Source organism: Suncus etruscus, chromosome 7 (assembly GCF_024139225.1).
Source record: "Suncus etruscus isolate mSunEtr1 chromosome 7, mSunEtr1.pri.cur, whole genome shotgun sequence".
NCBI lineage: Eukaryota > Metazoa > Chordata > Mammalia > Eulipotyphla > Soricidae > Suncus > Suncus etruscus.
In genome coordinates, this window is record NC_064854.1 from 126926104 (window position 1) to 126944457 (window position 18354).

The 18354-nt window shown below is 43.4% G+C and overlaps 1 protein-coding gene and 1 pseudogene across 1 annotated transcript in view; both read left to right on the top strand.

The window, feature by feature from the left end:
- CACNA2D3 (calcium voltage-gated channel auxiliary subunit alpha2delta 3) overlaps nt 1–18354 on the top strand; it is a 983089-nt gene that overhangs the window by 16339 nt on the left and 948396 nt on the right.
- Nucleotides 8779–8879, top strand: LOC126015357 (uncharacterized; annotated as a pseudogene).

Genomic DNA, 18354 nt, shown 5'->3' on the forward strand with positions numbered 1-18354 from the left:
CCCAGCTGGTCCTCACTTCTCCCAGCCTCCCATCTTCTCCTGGTCCCTAGAGGCCATTGCAGCCCGCAGTAGTCAGCACCCTGGAAGCAAAGTCACGTCTTCTCCAGAAACCTCCCAGCTGGTCTGATGGGTCCTTGGCACTGCGGCGCCAGGCGGAGCAGCTGCCATAGGAACAGCGCAGTGCCGAGCTAGAGCACCGCAGTGCTGGGTGGGGGCATGGGGAGCATCAAGCGAGACTGATGGGGCTGCGCCACCACCATCATCAACCTGGGCGAGAGGGAGGTGTGTGTGTGGGGGGACTCAGCAAAGGCAATTAGGGAGCGGCAGCACTTAATTCCATACAATATTCGAATGCCACGGGGTCCCTGTGATATTAGGGGAAAATGTACATTTTAATTTCTGTCCCTCTCTCCTCCATGTGGGGTCATTCCTTGGCCTTGTCTGAGCCTCCACCAGCATCCAGAGACTATGATGTCTTCGCTGAGCGTGATGTCACCCACTTTGTCCCCCCCCTTTTGATTTTTAAATGGGCTTATTTGTTTTTTTATTTATTTTTTCACATCGCTGGGGTTGGGTTTGAATCAGTGCAGTGCAGGTGACAGAAAACTGCCTCAATTTGCTAGTGGCTGAATCTTCAGAGCAGTATTCCCTGCTCCCAGGAGATAGAGTGATGGTGCCCTAGATTATCCTGCAGGGACATGTGTGGCCTGGAGGGGAGCTCCTGAGATGCTCAAAAGCCTCTGTGTGTTGTCTATGTTTGCATTTGTGGACTGCAGGTGCAATTATCTGCTCCTATCCTGCACCAAACCTAGCAACTCTGTGACGCGGGGAGCAGCTGGTTGTAGAGTGGGAATTAAATTACATGAATTTCATGGAGACCAGTTTTGACCTAAAGATGTTTAGGTTCAGTCTCCACCTGCCCCAGTAGGCAGACCCAACAGAGCATTGCACATTCAGGCTTCTAGAGTGTTCCAGCTCCTTCAAATGATGCTACTCTCTGGAGACTTTTAGGGTGAGTTTTTTTTTTTATCTGGCATTGCCTCATGTTTTCTCATGCCTAGAATTCTCTGGGTGGCTCTGTAGTGACCAGAGCCAGTCCACCTTATTTGGGGGTTGCACACCAGGTGATGCCCAGGGGTTACTCTTGGCTCTGCACTCAGAAATTGCATCTGACTCGGAGGACCATATGGGATGCCAGGGATCGAACCCCGTATCTGTCCTGGGTCAGCCACGTGCAAAGCAAACACCCTACCGCTCTGCGACCACTCTGGCCCCAGATGTCCACTTTCTGCTTTCCTTGTTGACCACCTACTCAGAAGGGAGAGAGTGAACCCTTAGAGCTGGCATAATACTGGTATAGCGTCTCCATCCGTGGGTGCCATGACCCAGGTTTTCAGGTGCATTAGGAACTGGCTTTTACACTAGCATTGACAACTTGTGCCTGGATCAGAGGGCGAAAGCTAAGAAATGAGGGAAGATATATCCCCACAGTGGACTTCTTGGGGTCCAGGAACAGCCTGCAGCTCTGTGTTTGTGTGAGTTGTCCTGCTGCCTTTAGAGCAGTGCTTCTCGATTATTTTCTGTCATGCCCCCCAGGAAGAAGAAAGCATTTTTCAAGCCCCCCCCGCACGACAGTAAATAGTATCTTTATTAAACTTTAACCTGCAAAATAAAAATATATAAACTAATTTGAGCTGATTTTTTTAATCAGAGGTGCTGTCTGGATGAATGGCTACAATGAGCACGTTTTGCAATGCATAGCTTTTCAAAGTGGGGTTTGAAGCAGGACACAGAAACTCTCAGCTCCAGAGACATACAGAGACATAAACACGGGGTTTAGCTTGCTATGCCAGTGTTTGCCAAGGTCAAATGCACACCCCCCTTTATGGAGCCTCACTACTCCCCTGGGGGGCGCATTTCACTATTTGAGAACCACTACTTTAGAGCTCCCTGGTTGAACCCAACAGACATCCTGCTTTACTTAACCTTCCCAAAATATGTGCTTGCAACTTTTCTCTAGGTGATACGGTATAAGCCCAAATTGTACTTTAAAAGACTGCCTCAGATGGATCACTTTTGGGGATGTTTGGAGGAGAAGAGACTTTTAAGAGTTTCTTAGAAAGCAAGGGGCAGTGATCCTGGGTTATTCAGATTGGAGACCCAAGAGGCATGGTAATACTCAGATCCTACGGTGCCAATGATGCCCAGGGAATCGTTTGGAGCCAGAGGGCAAACTGAATCAGCAGCATTTTACAGCCCATTCTCTCTCACTTGTCTTTGGTGTTTTCCTTCTTAGCAATGAAGACATGTTGATCCAGAGTTTGATCAGAAAAATTCTTATTATGAACACTACCTAGCAAGAGACTGAACAACTGAATTAGTCAAGCATTTATTCAGTACTGAGCAACCCACCAAAAAAAACCCAAGTCCTTGATCTTTGCCTTTTCTACATGAAAGGATTCAATGACCAAATGCTTTATTTGGGAATAGATTTTTCTCTGGCTGGGGAAAATCCTTAACTATTTCTACAGACTCCTAAGAACACATTCGTTTTCCACCAAATGTTGGAAATGTTTTCATCCTTCCTTCTTTCCCCCAGTCCCTTGCTTCCTGCTTCAACAAACACCCATTGAATACTCAATGAGGCGTGCACAGCTGAGTTGTGTGCCAGAATCCCTTTGCTGTTGCGGCCACCTTTTGCATCCTCACCCTGAATGCTTCAGAGCAGCGCACTGCTCAGAGTCCCCGAACACATCAGGCTGTCACGCCTCTGTGCCTCAGCCCGGGCCATCTCTGTCTACACTGCTGACCCTGTCGCCCTTGTCTGGCTTCTGAGATTGCTGGAGGATGTAAGGCTTTGGTATGCAGAAAAAAACATTTGGGGGTCAGGTGCTTTATTCCAGAGTTTATGGAGGAGACAGACTCAGAGAGTGGGGCCAGAGCCTAGGAATATACATTCTAAACTATTAGGTTGATGGTCCAGTGTAGACCATGTTCTGAAGAGTACTGTTTGCCCCTTGATGGGTAGGATCTAGCTTCCCCTCACCAGTCTCCATTATTGGCTCTCCTGGTTTGTTGAAGTATCCGGTGTTGTTATGGGCTGAGGCCATGATTCTTGGGTCCCAACTCCCAGGACAAATTTGGGTCTGGGCACAGAGTTCCTGAATTGTATGGTATGCATGAAAATTTCCCTTTTCTCTTTATAAACAAAATTTTAATTGAATTACTGTGATGTACACAGTTACAAAGTTGCTCATGACTGAGTTTCGGTCATACAATGTCCAACACCCATCCTTTCACCAGTGCATATTTTCAACTGCTAGTGTCCCCAGTTTCCTTCCTGCCCTGCCTCCTACCCTCCAGATTGCCTGTCTCTATAGCAGACATTTTTCTTCTCTCTCTCACTCTTTCTCTCTGTTCATTTTTCCTTTTAGACATTGTGGTTTCAATACTCTTCCTGAAAGAGTATTGTGCATATCACTTTACCTCCTTTCAGCACTCAGTTCCTGTCCAGAGTGATTATTTCCACTCATATTGTAATAGTGCTTCCCTCTCTGTCCTGTCTGCACTCCCTTTTGTGTCTTCTTACCATGGACTAGTCCTCCGGTCCCTCATTGCAGGTATCATTACCACACTTTTTTTTTTTTGTATATCCCACAAATGAGTGTGGCCACTTTATGTCTACCCCTCTCCCTCTGATTCTTTTTGCTCAATGTAATATCCTCCATACCCAGATACATGGAAGGGTACTTGATAGAAAACAAGATCTGTGCAACACGTATGTGTTATAAGTAGCTAAAACCATGCCTGATTACTGAAGCAATTTATTTGAAAATCACTGAGTGAAGTGACCCTACTTTTAGAGATGAACTTGATATACATCTGGTGAGCAGTCAACTATGACTTTTCTTCTTACCAGATGGGTTACTGGGACCCCTGGGTACCCACCCTTTAGCAGAAAATTGATGAGTGTACATAACTCTGGAAGATGTTATTTGCTTCCTTAAGGACTGTTAGAATCCCCATCCCTGGTATAAGCGTTACACACCAATTGCCTATTGGGGTTAAAAATATGGCACACAGCAACTTTCAAACTTTTTTGGATCATGGTCCATGCTGAGAGAAACATGGCTCCTTATAATTTATTACACAAGATTATGCAGTCACAAAAAAACACTACAGTGCAACCTGGTTTGTGTTTTATTAAACTAGTACCTATTTTATTCTGTTCTATTTTATTCTATTCTATTTCCTTTCCTCTCCTCTTCTCCTTCCCTATTTTATACTCCTCCCCATATCTTCTTCTTGCCCTCCTCCTTCTTTTCTCTTCCTTTATATACCTTCACTTACTATTCATTTTTGCCCCCTCTCTCCAATCCTTTTTTATATTAATGATTTTTCTTTTGACCAAAGTGGATCATAAATCATTCACAGTAGTATTTCAGGTACATAGTGGCATTGAATCAGGGGCATTTCCACCACCAATATTGTCCTCCCTCCACCCCTGTTCCCAGCATGTATCTCTTCCTTTCTATCCCCTTTCCTCCACTCCTTTCTTTCCCTTTTTTCCCTATTCTTTTCCATCCTCCCCTTCACTCCCCATTTCTCCTGGTTATCTTCCACTCCCTCCCCTTCTCTTCCCTTCCCTTTGTCTCTCTCCCCTTGTTTTAGACAGTGGCTATGTATTTATAGTTTTCACAACGTACTGTGTTGTGAATTAATGTGATTTAAGCATCCTTTGCTCTGAATGTTGCCAGGGTAAAACACCAGGTAGGTCATTTTGATTCTGAGCAGAAGAACATAGGCTGTTGCAATTGTAGCTGTGTAAAGTCTACATAATAGACTGTATGGCTGTAGAAAGCTGTGTAGCTGTGTAAAATCTACCATAGTAAAGATACACTAGGAAATCTCAAGTTTCTTGACTGGTAGCTAAGACTGAGCTTGTAAAGCCCCATTGACTAGATGAGTACCCCAAGTTTCAGGAGGGTGAAGAGACACACCATAGTTCACATCATTAATAAATGATAGTTCTGGGTCTTGAACCCAGGTCTTACTAATGCCTTCTCTCTTGTCTATGTTTTATTTGTCAACTTCCCAGTACCCTCAGCTGCTTCCAAGTATTCTCACTGGGCTGTCATGTGGGAAGTGAGAAGGAGGGTACATGATGAGGAACTGTGGGAGAAAATGTGTCTGGATGGAAGGAAATGGGAGAGGGAACACTGAGAAGCCAACGTGGTGAATTCTTAAGAACCTGATCTTTAACCTGGTGACTTGACCACTTCCCTCTTTTGGTCACCTCCTCTTAGAGTACCCACTGGTTCTGGTATTTGTTACTCTATTTGCTGGCAAGTATTAGTTTTTTCTCATCTCCTTCTTTGACCAGATTGGAAACAATACCCTGTCCTTCTCATCTTGCTTAGGAGCTGGCCCCAAGAGATGCTTGTAACTGTTTGGTGAACCAGAGAGCTCATGAAGAGATCTGCCTGTCCAAAGATAGTGCATTGTGTCTTTGAGGAGACTGGGCCCCAGATCACAAAGCTAAGCCTAGAGGAATTGTGTAGAGGACCAACCTAGATACAGATGTGAAAGCTTGTTTGAGTTTGGTTTTCTAAGGATTAATTTGATTATCCTATCACTCCGAATAATTTCTTTTCCTGTTATTTGGATCTTGCCTTGCTCTTCTTTCTTGGGTTCTTCTCCTGTGAACCTGTGGCCCAGATTTTAGTTTTGACTTTGGTATTACTGAGCTGATAGTCTTGGGTCCCCTAGCATTGACTCTTGAACGTCACACAAAGAGCTCTGAGGACCCTCATGGTTGTCTTAGCAACATGCCAGAGAACAGCAGACCCACATCACTTCCTGGTTTGCTTCCCCTGGGGGGTGTAAGGTATCCCTTCCCCAAAGGCTCTTTCCTCAGCTTCCTTTTGAGATGTTAATCCCACCTGGGTGGTCAGACCTGCCTACACCTAGAATTGGCTGGTGATTTTGAATAAAAAAATAAGAGAGTCTACCAGGGAGGAGGCATGGTATAAGCAGCATCTATCTGGAGCAAGGGAGACAGACAGAGCGCCTGAAAAAAAGACATGAAGTAAGCAGACATGGTGGAGAGGATGCATATGGCAGACAGGGCCTTGAAATAAAAGCAAGCTGACTCCAATAAAACGTAACTGACTGTTTGTGAATTATTTCTATGCTGTTATCCTGCGTCTTCAGACTGGCAGGCAGAAGGAGCTACAGGTGCAGTGCCCGGGGCAGCCTCACCCAATATGTTGACCTTTATGATTTATATTTTATTTAATCAACAGGGGGGTATGTTGCTTGATATTGAATTTTTTCATCTTTTTTTGTGCCAGTGCCCATCCATTCTACTAACATATATAGTCCTGCCTGTTCTGCATAGGTGCTTGCTGGAATGAAGGAAGCAATGTCCCTCTATCTCCCTGTAAAATGGCCAGGTTAGCTAAATGGCCAAAAGGATTCTATGGCACTTCAGTGCCAGAAGAGGCAGAGATACCCTCCCATCTCAGAAAATTCTCTGTTTTTTTGCTGAGGTGCTTTCCCCAGAGTCTCTGTGCTGCCAAATCACTCTTAGAATTGTGTAGGGTAATGGAGTCATCTTTGAATAAAAAAGACAAAAATAAAAGGGACTAAAATATTTGACATATGATGAAGTTCTGTGATATTTTAGACGGTGAGTAAATTGGTATTTATATAACCCGATATATTCATTTTCCTGATCTACCCTCCTTTGAATGTTGACTTAATAACATGCCTGACTAAGTACTATTAATTGCTTTAAACTGCCAAATTAAATAAAAAAGCAAGCATTCATTCAATAAGTACACTGTTTTCTTTTTTTCCTGGCTAGAACCAGTAAGAAATTATGAAATGTTTTTTGGGATTGGAGGGCTGAGATACAACATGAGTCACTCAGGAAAAGAAACATACTCTCACTGAAATACCAGTGACCTGTGTCAGACCTCTGTAGACCTTAGAAGATGTGTGTAGGGCACTGGAAGTTGATTGACATGGGATTACAGGATTTGTCTCTATGTCAATCAACTCCCACATGGTTTCTCATTAGATGCTATTCTATAAATGCAGAATCTCTGATTGATAGTGAAACTGGATGGTCCCATATTCTAGGTGTGATGTTTTTGTTGTGAACATGGATCATTTGTGCATGGCAGAGAGGATAGCTTCATCAGTGTACGGCATAGAGCCTTGAGTAGCTATTTATCTGCATATTCCTTCTTGGGAGTAGAGGGGTCACATCAGGCCTTATAGGGTACAGGATATGAAATTTAAAGACTGCCATGTGCAAAACCTGTATGCAGCGCTTTCAGCCGCCTCCTGTCCAGCTGTATAGTCAACATGTCTCCCTTGTCAAGCTATCCCAGTCTTGTTGAACTTTTGAGATTAGGTTAAATCATGAGTTTGAAATCTAGCTTGTTGTCTGCAATTACAGGAGTGCCATGAATGGTCACCCCATTATTGTTTTGATTCCTAAGAGCTCTCTCTCTTTCTTCTCTCTCTCTCTCTCTCTCTCTCTCTCTCCTCTCTCTCACACACACACACACACACACACACACTTCTCAGGGCACTGTCTGTTGCCTCATTTTGTTGGTGTCCTGATTAATACCTGTGGCTTGTTCATTGCTTTCTTTAAGATTACATCAGTAAATATTTATGGAATATGTGGATGATGAAGGTTTAGGGTTAAGAATGTTATAACCATGAATTTGGAAGCACAGAGGCCTTTGTGTAGAAAAGGACAGGGCAGAGATGCATGTCCAGCTGCTGGAAGTCAGCCAAGCTCATCAGTCAGGGGGCTCATTTTCATGCTTTCTTGCATGCAGATTCCCAGGAAGAGCATCATTTGTGCTTTGATCTGAGATTCCATATACATGGCCTTGGCATTCCAGATGTGCCATAGTCAGTTATGGACTTATGGTTGCCAAGAAATTGAATTATTTGGTCAGTTTTTCATTCTGGGTTAAAAAAAAAGATGAGCAACCTTTTCTTCCTTCCTTCCTTCCTTCCTTCCTTCCTTCCTTCCTTCCTTCCTTCCTTCCTTCCTTCCTTCCTTCCTTCCTTCCTTCCTTCCTTCCTTCCTTCCTTCCTTCCTTCCTTCCTTCCCTCCCTCCCTCCCTCCCCCCTCCCTCCCTCCCCCCCCTCCCTCCCCTCCCTCCCTCCCTCCCTCCCTCCCTCCCTCCTTCCTTCTTCCTTCCTTCCTTCCTTCCTTCCTTCCTTCCTTCCTTCCTTCCTTCTCCTTCCTTCCTTCCTTCCTTCCTTCCTTCCTTCCTTCCTTCCTTCCTTCCTTCCTTCCTTCCTTTCTTCTTTTCCCAATTGGTTCTCAGAAGCCAGGGCACACACCATCAATTCTTGGCCAGTTGGACTGGCATTTTGATGGATGTGTGGTCTCAAGAATGTGCTACTGATTGGGCCTGGGATTAGTAGACCCACCTAAGTGGTAGCTGGAGCATCTAGAGTTATGACAGTGCTTGAGAGGCTTCTAGAGTCCTTCTAGAATCTTCTAGGTTTAATCCCCTGCAATGCGTGGAGGGTCATGCAGTGCTGGAAATTAAACCCAGCTCAGGCATATGAATGAACCCTAATCTCTGTATTGTCTCCTGGCCCCAATCTTCCCTCTACTTTTAAATATGAATTTACACAAAGGTCTCCCCAAATTCTTTGATTCTGAATCACTACAAAGGCTGTCCCAGGGTGTTGAAATATTTCCCGTCCTTCAAGTCCCCATTCAAAGTATCTTTTCTTGTGCTCACGTTGGATGCACATATACTAAAATTGGAATGATACAAAGAAGATTAGCGTGGCCCCTGCTCAAGGATGAGACGCAAATCAAAGTGCCCTTTCTTGACATGGTAAAGGGAAGCTTTCCTCACAGGACTATGTGTATATGTACTGTCTTCCTTCCCTTTGGCAACTGAAGCCATCCAGCTCACCCATCCCCGCAGACTCTCACAGACAAACTACCCAGGTAGGAGACTTTTTTTGTACCACTTCCTCAAATTTATTCTGTGAGCAGGACCGCTTGGGCTGAGAAGAGCAGTTGGCAGTGGAAATCTGAAGAGAAACTTCTTATTCTTTTGTAAAAAGTCCTTGAATTCAGTCCTTGAATAGTGCAGTATAAATTTGAGAGATGATAGTTATTAATACTTTGCTTCATGTGTAGCAGCTTTTAGTCCAGGATGTCAAAATATATCAATAACACATTCTTTCTTTCTATTTCTCCTATTTTAATATAGGGAGGAGGTATGGAAATTATCTCCAGAGAGCACCACCATTGCCTCGGACCATTGCTGGTCCCTGGCAGGAACACAAGGAAACAGTCTGAATTAACTCTTTCCCTTCTCTTTCCCCCCTTCTCTCCCTCCCTCTGTTTCTTCCCTTCCTCCCTCCCCTCCTTCCTTCCTCCCTCCCTTCCTTTCTCCCTCCCTCCTCCTCCCTCCCTCCCTCCCTTCTTCCCTCTCTCCCTCCCTCCCTCCTCCTTCCCTCCCTCCCTCCCTCCCTCCCTCCCTCCATTCTTCCCTCCTCCCTCCCTTCCTCCCTCCCCTCTCTCTCTCCCCTCCCTCCCACCTCCCTCCCTCCCTCCCTCCCTTCCTTCCTTCCTCCCTCCCTCCCTCCCTTCCTTCCTTCCTTCCTCCCTCCCTCCATCCCTCCCTCCCTCCCTCCCTCCCTCTCACTCTCCCTCCCTCCCTCCCTCCTTCCCTCCCTCCCTCCCTTCCTTCCTTCCTTCCTTCCTTCCTTCCTTCCTTCCTTCCTTCCTTCCTTCCTTCCTTCCTTCCTTCCTTCCTTCCTTCCTTCCTTCCTCCCTCCCTCCTTTCCCTCCTTCCTCCAAGTTTACCTCTTCATAAGCACTTTTGTAATTTGCTTCTTTCCTCTTGGCATTCTGATGTCTTGAGTGGCTTGGGGAAAGTAAAATAAAGTACATCCCTCACTGTATTGAAAATTACAATCTAGAAATCTAGTTGTAGAAATCTAGAACTGCAGTAGGAGGTTTCTGACCATGAAAGCTGTGAGATAGGGGCTGGAGAGGTGGCGCTAGAGGTAAGGCCTAGGATGAAATGCGGTTCGATCCCCCGGCATTCCATATGGTCCCTCCAAGCCAGGGGTGATTTCTGAGTGCAGAGCCAGGAGTAACCCCTGAGCATCAAATGGATGTGCTCCCCCCCCAAAAAAAAAAAAGAAAAAAGAAAATAAAAAAGAAAACTGTGAGGAAGGTATGATTTTCAGCTGAGACCTGAAAGCTGGCAGGAATGAATATGGTGAAGAGAAGTGAAAGGGTCCTGGGTCCTCCACATCCTATCTATTCTCTTTCTCTTTCAGTGCCCTGCCTTGGTTCCAGTTTCAGCTCCTTGCATGATTTCTGGATATCTAAATCTCATTCCCTATTTCCTTCTTCCTTTCTTTGTCCTATGACTTCTTGTCGATTCTTCAAAGACCCATTCTTGAATTCAGCAAGCAGCTTTTGAGCCTTTCCTGTGTCAGGGAATCAGTTTTGGGTACTCGGTAACTTCTCTCTCTGAAAAGCCTTTTCTAATCTTAACTTGTGGTCTTCATAGCTGACCTTGTTTTCTAATTTCCTCTTGAGCCCTATCAACCCATTCCTCTCTGCTTCATACACTGTGACTCTTTGCCACGTTTTTCTTTTTCTTTGTGACTCTCTCAGGCAAAGCATTGTGAAGATGAGGATATGATGACAATGATGAAGGTGATGACAGCAAGTGAATATTTACCAAGAGTCAGACAGCATTCAAAACACCTCCAATGTAGTAAACCATCTAATCCTCATAAGAGCTATGTGAGCAATCTACTCCATTACTATCATTCCTATGCCATGAAGTAACCAAGGCACAGAGATTGATGATGAACTATCCCAAAGACTTTAGCCTGGGAAATGAGAGACCTAAATGTGGGAAAAGGATTGCAACTCAGGCATTGGTGTTGTGTGTTGTGTGTGTGTGTGTGTGTGTATGAGAGAGAGAGAGAGAGAGAGAGAGAGAGAGAGAGAGTCCTTGCCACAACCACACATCCAACATGGCCTACTGCATGCCCCTCTCTCAAAATATGCCCACTATCAACCATTCCAAGTGGCGGTGAAATGGTCATGGACTGATCATTTCAACATCTCCAGGGACATCAGGAAAGGTGCAGCCCTGGTTAGATGCCCAAGTGCCCAGATGCCTAGAAAGATGCCCAGAATTTTTCCCATCTCTGGAAGGAGGGAGCAAGCTTGATGTGGGTAATACCAGTAGCCTTACCAGGCTTGGACCACATGACTTTTTCCTAATTGCTTTTCTTTCTTTCTTCTTTCTCTTCTTTCTTTCTTTCTTTCTTTCTTTCTTTCTTTCTTTCTTTCTTTCTTCTTTCTTTCTTTCTTTCTTCTTTCTTTCTTTCTTTCTTTCTTTTCTTTTTCTTTCTTTCTTTCTTTCTTTCTTTTCTTTCTTTCTTCTTTCTTTCTTCTTTTCTTTCTTTCTTTTTCTTTCTTTTCTTTCTTTCTTTCTCTCTTTCTTCTTTCTTTCTTTTTCTTCTCTCTCTCTCTCTCCTTCCTTCCTTCCTTCCTTCCTTCCTTCCTTCCCTCCTTCCTTCCTTCCTTCCTTCCTTCTTTCCTTTCTTTTTTCTTTCTTTCTTTCTTATCTTTCTTTCTTTTTTCTTTCTTTCTTTTTCTTCTTTCTTTCTTCTTTCTTTCCTTTCTTTCTTTCTTTCTTTCTTTCTTTCTTTCTCTTCTCTCCTCTTTTTCTTTCCTCCTTCCTTCCTTCCTTTCCTTCCTTCCTTCCTTCCTTCCTTCCTTCCTTCCTTCCTCCTTCCTTCTTCCTTCCTTCCTTCCTTCCTTCCTTCCTTCCTTCCTTCCTTCCTTCCTTCCTTCCTCCTTCCTTCCTTCCTTCCTTCTTCCTTCCTTCCTTCCTTCCTTCCTTCCTTCCTTCCTTTCTTTCTTTCTTTCCTTATTTTTCTTTCTTTCCTTTCCTTTTTTCTTTTCTTTCTTTCTTTCTTTTCTTTCTTTCTTTCTTTCTTTCTTTCTTTCTTTTCTTTCTTTTTCTTTCTTTCTTTCTTTCTTTCTTTCTTTCTTCTTTTCTTTCTTTCTTTCTTTCCACACCTGGCGGTGCTCAGGGGTTACTCCTGGCTGTCTGCTCAGAAATAGCTCCTGGCAGGCACGGGGGACCATATGGGCAGGCACGGGAGACCATATGGGACACCGGGATTCAAACCAACCACCTTTGGTCCTGGATTGGCTGCTTGCAAGGCAAACCCGCTGTGCTATCTCTCCGGGTCCTAATTGCTTTTCTTTCAAGGACTGAAGAAGTCCAAGTGAAGGACTTAGGTGATTTATCCATAATATAAAAAGCTGAGTTGTTATTATTAATTTTTTATTTAAAATATTGTGATTTACAAGGTTCTTCATCATTGAGTTTTAGACATACAATGTTTCAGAACCAATCCCACCACTACTGTCAACCTCCCTTCACCATGCTCCCAGAGTGCATTTCGTGCCACCATCCCCTACAACAGCCTGCCAGCACACTAGGCTCATTTTTAATTTGGGTTGTTCAAGTGTGGGTCACATGATTTCATTGTTGTTTTGATTTGTTATCATTATGGGTTTGGATTCTTTCTGTGAATACATAGGCTCCCCAAAGAGTCAAGACAAAATTTGCTTTACATTGCAGTGTGCAAGCATAGATGCTGAATGACCACCTGAAAAGAAATGATAAGTGTGATAAAACAATAGCTTTTAAAATTACACACTGTTTTCTATTATTGGGGGAGATTTTGGAAATGCAGAAAAAAATAAAACATAAATTTAAACTGCTATTCTGGCCTGATTATTGTTATTATTCTGATATGTTTCTTTCTTTGAATTTGTTGATGTACAGATGTACCTTTAATTTACCTAGAAGAGATATTGGGCACACAGTTTCTAATGACAAAATATCTTAGAGAAGGTAGAGAGCTCTTATAAATGATTTTTTTCTTATGAAAAATACGATTCTTCCCTTTCTTTAAAATTTTTTATTATAACACTTTGATTACCAGGTTGCTCATAACATTGTTGTTGTAGGCATTCAATGCCCAAACACTAATCTTACTCTACTAGTGTGACCTTCCCTTCACCGGTATCCCCAGTTTCCCCACCCACTACTATAGCCTAATCCCTTGCAGGCAAGAACAAACTTCCTTCCTATAGTTTATTACAAAATAAAGGCAAATGGTATCATCAAAAAGTCCATTAAATTATCAGAAAAGGTAAATTTGTAATAATTGTTATATCTCTCAATGGTGTTGGTCAAGTTATTTCCTAAGGATTTATTGGGCTATTGTTGTGTTGTTCTTTCTGTATCAGCTGTTTTTGGGGCCACATCTGGTGGACTCAGGGGTTACTTTGGCTCTGTGCTTAGAAATCGCTCCTGGCAGGGACCATATGGAATACTGAGGATCAAACCTGGGTTCATCCCTGGCTGGCAGTGTGCCTTACCACCATGCTATTGCTCCGGCTCTACTGGTTAAACTCTCTAAGCTTGATAGTCTGTGCAACTTTCCCATCAGAATTGCTGTTACCTACTGATACTACATACATTTTGAGGTGTCTCTGCCCTACAGTTCAGGTTCTATATATCTATCATCTGGAACAAATTTGGTTGTTTGGAAATTTGATAAGGTTAAATTGTGGACCTTTTTATTGAAGGATGCATGTGTGTGTGTGTGTGTGTGGTGTGTGTGTGGTGTGTGTCTATGCCTTTAGCAAAAAAGGGGAATTTGCCTGTCCCTATTCAAGAAGCCCTCAGCATTTTCAGCCCAGATGAAGAGTCAAGGGCCATCATTTTTTTGGAGTTTAGTAGAAGAGCCTGGCTCTTCTGCTGAGAAGATGGTGGTGTGGCCAGTTTCATTCTTCAAAAAACCTGGAAGCACTTTTAAAAAAACCGAAATAGAAATGACAGAAGTAAATAGTCCTAATATTTTTGTTTGTTTGTTTGATTTTGGGCCATATCTGATGGCTCAGGATTACCTCTGACTCTGCTGAGGAGTCACTCCTGGCAGGCTATAGGGTACCTGTAGGGGTAGAACCTGGGTTTGGCATGTGTAAGGCAAACCAAAATACCTGTGTACTATTGCCTCAGCCCCATGTAAGCCTAATGTTATGATACAAGAAGAACCATGTTTGAATCTTACAGCATCTCTCCCCCACACCTCTAGACCACTTAAAACTGGAGTGGGACAATGGAAATGAAGTGACTGTTTCCTTCTATGAACTTGGTTTCAGAAGAACTTGCTTTGAGAAGAATGGACTTTCCATTTTTCTTCAAGTGGATATCCACTTCGCATTCAAGGCCATTTCTTTACTGACTACAAAATGTGTCTGCATGTGGATGGGGTGTGACTCAAACAACTTTCTCCGAATGTTGTAACCAAGATTTTAGCTCAGATATCCTCATTGTGCACCATGTTTGTATGAACATTTTCCATCTGGTTCTATCTCTTCTTTTTTTAATATCTTTCTTTAACACCTTGATACAAATAGGATTGTATTTGGGTTTCAGTCATGTAAAGAACACCCCCTGCACCAGTACAACATCCCATCACCTATGTCCCAAATCTCCCTCCTGGTTCCATCTCTTCTGGTTCCAATCTTGGCCCTCCTGCCCTCCTGTTCAAAGATGCCTTAGAAGAGTGTCAAAAGATGAGAGTGAGGCCTTTTAGGGCTGTGTGTGTGTGTGTGTGTGTGTGTGTGTGTTGTGTGTATTTGGGTGTGAGTACAAGCACTCATGTAGATTCTCATTTTGCCTTGTTTCTCTCCTACTTGATTTTATTCTTATTCCTTGGCACAAATTTTCTTGGGAGCTCAAAGAGCATTGGCTACACCAGATGTTCTTTACTTTCTATGTAAAAGACAGTAAACAACGGGTTCATAATTGGTCAGGGTGTAGGCAGAGCTGAGTTCAAATCCTGACTCTAATTCTTGCGCCCTGTGTAGTCTTGCAAAGGAACCCAACTTATGCTTTAGCTTGCTTAGAGAAAAATCAAATCCTCTACTGGACTTCCAAGGGTGATGAATTGTGATAGCGAATGTCAAGTGCTTAGCACTGAGATACATAGGAAGGGGTCAGTAACAGCAAGTGTTAGATTTATTATTATTATTATTATTATTATTATTATTATTATTATTATTATATTATCATCATTATTTGGTTTTTGGGCCACACCCGGTGGTGCTCAGGGTTACTCCTGACTGCTCAGAACTAGCTCCTGGCAGGCACGGGGGACCATATGGGACACCGGGATTCGAACCAACCACCTTGGGTCCTGGATCGCTGCTTGCAAGGCAAACGCCGCTGTGCTATCTCTCCGGGCCCATTATTTTTGTTTTTTATTTCCAACCCTGACACTTGACGACTGTAAGCATTTGATTCATTTCAAAAACTACTGCCGTGTACACAACTAGAGCATTACAAGATTCTAGAGATCAGTATGTCCTTGTTTGAGTTCCTCTCTGTGATGTTTACAAGGAGGTCTTTTGGGTGTCAGGAATAATTTTATAATGTCTGTTGATAGATCCCCACTAGAGTTTGAGATTTTTTGTATTTGCTCCCTACCACCTAAGAAAGGCTTAAAAAAAAATAAAAAAGGCCTTGAGCTAAGTGTTGGCTGGGAATGCAAGTTGCCTTTTAATCTTCCCAATGCAGTTGTTTCAGCAGTCAAATAAATTAAGGGTAGCAGTAATAATAGGAATTAACAATGACTAATTATAAAATGAGGTAAGTTGCCAATTACATTGCGGTATCTAAATCCCAGAGTAAACAGAGAGTATTATTTACTTGTGTTGCGCATCGTGTCAGCGGCAGTGGATGGGGCAGGGGAGTGCATTTTGGTAATGAAAGCAGACATGGGGCTTTCCAAGCCTGGATGCCAAGCTGGAAGCTGTTTACTGCTATCTAGGAGAAACAGGGTTTGCAGATGCTGTAAAGAATTCTCATCGTTTCCTTTCAGCAAAGTGTCCCCTTATCCACTTAATTATCACGGAAATATATAAGAAAGAAGGCAAACCATTCTAAATGCCTTCTGAATGCTGGCTAGTCTCAAACAGCAGAATCTGGTCCTGCCACCGACTCGACTATCCCCATGTCCCAATAAGATTCAAGAATGGAAACAACGGGTCATGTGGGAAGAATTCTCCCATGAATTCTCACCAGAATTCTCTGCTGGGTGCAGAGGCTGTGACTGGAGAACAGGCTGGTGCATGCTACTTCTGGGGACCCATATGCAGTGGAGAAGCAAAAGTAGGGTGGTGGCCATCAACTTGATTTGGCTAGGTGACAGGTGTGCCTTCAGGGGCTGCCTTTTCACTCTGAGCTCCTTGCACTCATTGAACCCCTTTCATATAGCAAATTGCCAATAGAATTGCTATGAATCTGTCTCTAGTAGATAAACCCCCAAATCTCTGAGCCTTATTTCACTCATCTCCCAAAAATGAGGTGTTGTAGCATTTGTGTTGAAGGGGTTGTTTCAAAGATGAGGACACACCAAATTTCTTTCTCCCTGGCTGTGGTGGAACTCGGTCCTCTCAGCCTTCAGATCTGTAGGCCTTTGTGAATTGTTTGGCCATTTACTCTGCGAGGAGGTTTGCTGCCACTCCAGGGCTTTCTCAGATTTTAGATTTCAGAAAGTTTCAGATTTCCATACAAACAACCTCCACTCTCGCCCAACCAGTGTTTGCTATTTTTCATTTGGTTACTGTCTGGACCAAGCTCTATAAAAAAATAAGAGTATAAGGCTGATGGGAGAATGAAGGTGCAAAGCTAGAGGACTTCTTTCCTCCATTCCTTCCCAGTCCCCCTGTTTTTTTTTCATCCATTGTTGAGACTCTCCCCTCTGTTCTGTAAATCGCCTCTCCCTTCTCTGTGCTGGCTGTGTGTGGCCTGTGGGAGGTGGCTCTTCTTTCTCTTACCCAGGAAACCTGAAGGACCTAGTCAGGAGCTAAGTGGAAGCCTTTTTGGAGCAGACTTGAATCTGGTCCCCATTTCTCTCACAAGGATTCTGCCCTGGAAGCTTTGAGGAGTCTTTGCCCAGCTTTTCCTCCCATCCCTCAGGACCTGCAGCTGTATATGCTACTTCCACATCCCCTCTCTTACAGAGGTCAAGTATATCATATTTTCTCTGGGAACTGTGTCCTGTGGCTGACCTGACTTGGCATGGTTCTATTTGCTATTCCTCACATTTCTTGAAGAGAAATGGTCCTGGTTTTCCTCTCTTATACATGGGGATATTGAGATTTGAGCCACCAAGTCAGTTGAGGTGACTTGGAAGAGGCAGAGACAAGAAGGAAGCTTAGTGTGAAGTTGGAGTCTGAGAAGATTGAGGGGGACACAATAATCATGGTACACATACTGGGGACAGTGCTCAGCATGGGTCTACACTATGGAGAAGGTATCAGGGATTCCTCCGGAGTGTTCCTGGGTCTCCCAGGTGTGAGTGTGGTGACCTCTTTCCTTAGATCAGGGCCAACACTAGGGGAGGAAATCTGGCCAGTCCTCAGGGAATGATACTTGGGAAGGTTTGCACTCTGTCAACATATAAAGCATACATATAAAGCAACATATAAAGCAGCCCTTTATAATTCTGTGCTGGGTTTACATCTGGAACATACCCTGAGCTTAGAGATTCTCTGAAGTCAGAGATACTCTCTCTTTACCCAAATCAGTCTTATTTCTCTCCCTGTTAAAAATAAAGCCTAAGCTAGGGTCCTAAGCTTCAGCCTAGGATTTGAACAAAAACCAATATCTCCAATTTCAGACTTGACAACTATGACTGAGCAGAACTTCTGAAACCATAAGTAAAGGCTATTATATATACTCGGCTTCACCCTAAAGCCTGTGCAATAACCAAGATCACTAATTACAGAAACCTGACTACAACAACCATGACGGAGCAGAACTTCTAGAACCATAAAGAAAGACTCTATCCTAGACTGTGCCCTATGATATGTACAATTACCAAGCTCTCTAATTACAGAGAATTGACTTTGTCAGCCACAACTGAACAGAATGTTTCCTGGCACCATAAAAAGATTTTGGGGTTCAATAATGAGCATATCTGGAGCCTGTACTTGTTCCCATGACAGTATGCTTCAAAGGCGGAGAAACCCTGTATCTCTTAGGACAAGGGAATTCCCTTTCAAATTTCCCCAATACTTACTGTGCTTATGCAAAAAAAAAAAAAAAAAAAAAAGACACAAAACCTCACCACACCAGCCCTCCTTCCTTTATTCTCTTTTTTGTATTGTTGTTTAGTAGTTGTTTATTGTGGCTGTTGTGTATTTTATCGTTGCTTCTTCTTCAT